Source organism: Hordeum vulgare, chromosome 6H, assembly GCF_904849725.1.
Source record: "Hordeum vulgare subsp. vulgare chromosome 6H, MorexV3_pseudomolecules_assembly, whole genome shotgun sequence".
NCBI classification, from domain to species: Eukaryota; Viridiplantae; Streptophyta; class Magnoliopsida; order Poales; family Poaceae; genus Hordeum; species Hordeum vulgare.
Window position 1 is genome coordinate 485,546,975 of NC_058523.1, and position 6,000 is coordinate 485,552,974.

Below are 6,000 nucleotides of genomic sequence, written 5' to 3' on the forward strand. Positions count from 1 at the left end.
GACGATATACCGAATACGATGCCGCTACGGGCGACCGTTCGGGTACCAGACGGTCTCCGATCACGACGAAATTCGACGGGCGGCCTCGCTATAACTAATTGCGACCGCGTGCCAAGTTTCACCTCGATCGGAGAGAGTTTTAAACGCGCTTTTAAAACAGGGTTTCGACGGTGCCGCGGGCGCGTGCGTGTGCGGTCGGACTCAGAACGGACGACGACGAGAACCGGCAACTCCTAACGAATGCAAGTTTTGAAAACGGGCGGCAACGGAGATGCCGATGCAATGCAGATGAAGCGCATGATGCGATGATAATGCGACAAATAAAATAAATGACATGACGAAAACGGAAAGAGAGGGGAATCTTCTGGAACGTCGGTCTCGGGCTGTCACAACACTCCTACACTACAAGAGGATCTCGCCCCGAGATCCAGGAATGAAAGGGGAAGAGGATGAGAAAGAACAAGAGGTAAAAACTTAGTCGCTTCTTTGACAAACGAGTGAAACCAACAATCCTTGAAGGTTGCAAATAGATGAGGCCTGATATGAGAGAGAAGCCAGAATTCACGGAAAATTTCGGCAGCACTTCGGTAGGAAAATGGGACAAAAAAAATTCGAAAAGGTAGGAGAATTAGACAATAATCACAACAAACAAGTACAATAGAGCAAGGGACACCATGATCTTGATAGAACAACAAAATAGACCCATAAGAGCAACAACGCAATGCCTCCAGAACAAGAGAATATGAACTAGCTCAAGCAGAAGAAGAGAATGAAGAAAAGAATGCCAACTATCATCACAATAGAATTTAAGAGCCTCCAGATAGAAGGATAGACGGAGTAGTTGGAAAACCAACAACGAAAAGGACAACATAGTAGTGGGCTTATGAAAATCATCTCAACAAATATGAGGTGCCAACCAACCACTACAAGAACCAGGGATAGATTGGGAACAACAAGATAAGAACAACTCTAACATGAAGAGGAAACATTGAGAACTTGGATTCGAGACAAGCACCATGATAGCACAATCCGTAGGAAAGCTTTAGGTGAAGTCCAACCCAAGATAGCTCAATGAAGAAATCATGGGTTGCAAATATCTCATGATCATAGAATCGGTGGGTTTAATTATCTCATTCTTGAAAGGAAATCTCTCTGAGGCTCCTACACTAACAAGAAGGCTATAATACCACCTCAAAGGATCAAGGAAGAACAAATGCACTTGAAAATGCAAGAGAACGGATACTTGAGGTTCTCCACCAAGAGTCTTGAAGAACACTTGAGAAAGAATTGAAACCTTGATGAACCACCATGAAGGACCTCCGTGTAGAATGAATGATGCAAAGATATCAAGGTAGAAAAGACTAAGATTATGACCTTGCAAAGTCTTCGATGAAGCTTCACGAAGAGAAACTTGAGAAAACTTGGCATTCCAGAAAGAAAAGATAAGAACACTTGAGAAAAAAAAGGAATTGATATCATGAGCCACTCCGGAAGAAAGATTCAGATTACAATGAACAAGGATAAGAATTATGTTATGCTTATCCTTCATCAAGTTAAATTGACGACAATCAGCGGATTTAGCATATCACTTATTCTACTAGAAATGAATCTTGAAGAGACAGAGAGCTAAGCACCACTTGAAGCAAAATTGAAGGAAGCACCGGTAAGAATTCACAATTGAATGGGAACACCACGAATTAATGAAGATACATGAAAATGAAGAGCTCATGAGCCACCTGAGAGAAAACTTGAACAAAGCACCGGATAATCGAGAGACGAACGAAGGGACAACAATTAAGAAGAATTGAGGATGAAGCTGAAAGCCGAGAACGAAAAAGTCTTCTTAAATGATGGCCTTTGGAGGATCGAGAATGAAAACAACTCAGAAAAGCACCGGATAGCACGAAAGGGATTACTCACGATAGAAACAATTGAGAGGAAAACACGAAGCTGAGATGATAATCTTCACAAGAATGGAAAAAGACTGAGAGAAACACTCCTTCGAATTTGCAAGCTAAGAATGATGACGAGGAACAACACCAAGAATAGCTGAGACCTCCGGAATAAAGAAGAATGCAAGATTGAGCCAAATATGAGAATTAATTAAATTGAACTTGAAGAAGGAATATGACTGATAAAATGCATACTTACGCCATAGTTGAAAAGAGTTACAGATCTCCGAAGATGATTAAAAGAGCCAGGTAAGATCCTGGGAAAGAACCTGTGGGTTATGGGCCCACTCAAAGAAATCACCGTAGAAAAGATTGCTAGCAAGAGGAATATTGCACCGGTAGAAATGAAAACTTGATGAGGATAGCACCTCGAAATAATTAAAGAACTGAAACAAGAAAGTCCGAGATATCTTCAACACACCGGATAGAAAAGATGAATGAATAACAGGATATGTTGATAAGAATCTCCAACATAGGAAGAATTACAAGGACGAAAGAGGATATGATGAACACAGACGACTGAATTAAATTCACCAGAAAAGATGACAAGATTGAACAAATATGACACGAAGCTCCTGAGAATCTTCACGATGAATCACCGGTTGCGAAAGAAAGAAGAGAAAGCGGAAGCATCACTAAAATGAAATGCAGTCGGATGAAATCCAATCACTGAAGAAAAAGGGCGGGAGGGCGGGGAAAAACAAAGACAGCTTGGGACAGATGAGACAAACTCCGGAATAAGATGAGAGAATGATCTGCAAAAATTGGAGAGGATAGAATTCACTAGAGGAGAAGCACACCGGTTGAAAAAGAATTGATATGGCGACTCCGGTTGACAAGAATTGATAAGACAACTGATTTAGCAAAAGGATTAGCACTCTCACATAAAAATATGAGAACACCTCTTGGAAAGGTTTGACATCACCACTTGACATCGAAGCAACTCGAATTACCATATTCAACAAAACAAGGATGTGACTTGCAATTAGCCAGAACAAACTCATGAGAAAGATTTCGTCCGATATTTTCATGGACAGGATCGCATGGGCACGATTTACAGAAGCCATCAAGTGCAAGGCAGTGCACCTGACATACGAAGCGTCCCCGAGTCATAGCAAGCTACAAGGACTCTTTAAGACACAGCGTGTACTGCTGTAAGTCGACCGTGAACAAATGAATCCACTAGATGTCGAACCCCAACCTAACATCATTCATTTGTTGGAAGATTATCCTATAAGCAACTACTTGAATTCCCACCTATGAATTCCCGAAATATCTGGTCATGCAATCTGGTACACGGATACAAGGAGTAATATCACACAACTCCTATACTAACCCATCACTTGTATCACATCCGTCAACACACGACCAGAATCTCGGACCTTCATCTACAACAGACCCTCGTGATCACAACGATACAAAGTATGGCAGTACTCCCGAACAATCTGCACCAGTACTGGGGACATCGGGGTTATCTCGCCACTACTAGTATTGAAGCAATTACGAACATCCTTCGTTCTGAGATACTAAGAAATCTGAATGATAACGATGTGCTCAAGAATCCCCTGGAGCTCAACTCCCCGGAAGAAAATCAAGTCAGACAGGAGGCACCAAGACAAAACTCCGTCACATCGGCATCACATAGATTCCAAGAATATCCGCGTGATCCTTAAAAATATTTGAGTGAGAAGAGGAGTAGAATAAATTATTACGTCAAGATTCCTCACCAGAGCATAGAAGAGGAGAAAAAAAGAATCCTACTCTCCGATATATAACTAGACTCAAAGTATTTTTACTAGACTCGACTCGGCCAAGTTCGATCAATCAAGGGGGCTCCTAGGTCGGTCCTTGCTCTGATACCAACTTGTCACGCCCAAGATGCGACCCTATCCTCAATTTGACACGAGGGCCTCGTTAGGGATAGAGGCGCATCTCGTCGTGTCGCAAGAATGGATATCGTTACAAGTACATGTACTGAAAAGAAGAGATATATAAAGAGTTGGCTTACACTCGCCACAAGCTACATCAGAGTCACATCAGTACATTACATAATCATCAAGAATAAGAGCAGGGTCCGTCTACGGACGAAAACAAACGACAAAAGAAGAACGACGTCCATCCTTGCTATCCCAGGCTGCCGGCCTGGAACCCATCCTAGATCGAAGAAGAAGAAGAAGAAGAAGAAGAAGCAACTCCAAATGAACAGTCAACGCGCTCACGTCACGTAACCTTTACCTGTACCTGCAACTGGTGTTGTAGTAATCTGTGAGCCACAGGGGACTCAGCAAGCTCATTTCCAAAGGTATCAAGACTAGCAAAGCTAAATGGGTAAGGTATGGTTAAGTGGTGAGGTTGCAGCAGCGGCTAAGCATATATATGGTGGCTAACTTACGAGTACAAGAAATAAGAGGGGGAAGAACTACGCACTACGGACGTGTCTACTGGTGATCAAATGAATGATCCTGAACACCTACCTACGTGAGACATAACCCCACCGTGTCCTCGATCGGAGAAGGAACTCACGAAAGAGACAGTCACGGTTACGCACACAGTAGGCCAATTTTAATTAAGTTAACTTCAAGTTATCTAGAACCAGTGTTAAACAAAGCTTCCACGTTGCCACATAACCGCGGGCACGGCTTTCCGAAATATTTAACCCTGCAGGGGTGCTCCAACTAGTCCATCACAAATTACCACAAGCCGCATAGAAATCCTCAATCACGAAGCTCGCGATCTCGTCGGATTCCCTAGTGGAAAACCTCAACTCTGAGATTACCCAAAGCATCACCGGAATCCCGATGCACAAGATATCTCGTCAAAGGTAAAACTAATCCAGCAAGGCCGCCCGACGTGTCGACGATCCCGATAGGAGTCGCGTACCTCGTTCTCAGGACACGGCGGATGAGCTAGACGTCGGGATCGCTAAACCTCCGGGTGACCGGAGGGGCGCCGGACATCGCTCAGGTGGGACAAAACACACAATCACACACTACACATTAAGTGAAGTTCAATATGCAACGAGCTGAATACATGCAAGTCACGGCATGACAAAACACACAATCACACACTACACATTAAGTGAAGTTCAATATGCAACGAGTTGCATATTGACGAAACTTCACGTTAATTATTTAGTTCACTCCCGGTTATCTACACGGCAATATTAAATGTGGTTAAACATGCAAGAGGTGAAGCGGAAATTAAACTACCTATCTAGACATTTTAAATGAGGTCGGAAACGACATATAGCATCTCCGAGACGACCTCACATGTTAATTTACAATTCTGTCCAGATCTGAATTAATGCATTTAATTGGTTGTTAAACAGCAAAACAAATAGGTTCACGTGATTTTACGCGTCATGGCAAACAATCTACACATAAAGAACATCTCCAACGGAGCTACGGTTCAAAAATTACAAGCACCGCAAGATATGATGGCATGAATGCAATATGTGTGCAACGACGTCTACGAGCACATCAAAACAAACAACCAGCAAGAGAAAATGATACTACACAAGATTCTAAGCGAGTTTCATGTAGGACACGATCAAACCGGAGCTACGGTTCGAATACTACGAGCAAAACAAGAAAACGCTACAATCTGCCAACATCAGCCACATAGCATCTTCTACGCCTCACAACTTCGGCTACACAACTCCGATGAGCTCAAGCAAGGCATGGCATGAAAGAGGGCAAGACGCTCTACTACAAACAACTAACAACTACTAGCATGGCAGCAAGGAGCACTAGGAAAAGAAGACACAAAATGGCATCTCACGCACTATTTCAGACTTAGTGAAAATAACACTTCCTGAAAGTGCAGTTTTCATCCTGAAGGCATATTGACAGCAGCAAAACCTATAGCTACAGGACTCCAAATGGCATGAAACTTCACAGCAAGCTAGAGAAACATAAGGGGTACAACTAACTCCATTGGACCAACCCCAAAAGAGCTACAGATCTAAAGATGCAAGCAAGACAAGACAGCAACAAAATATAACAGATTCCTGACTTAGAAATATTTCAGCTCCTCTAAAACAGCACTA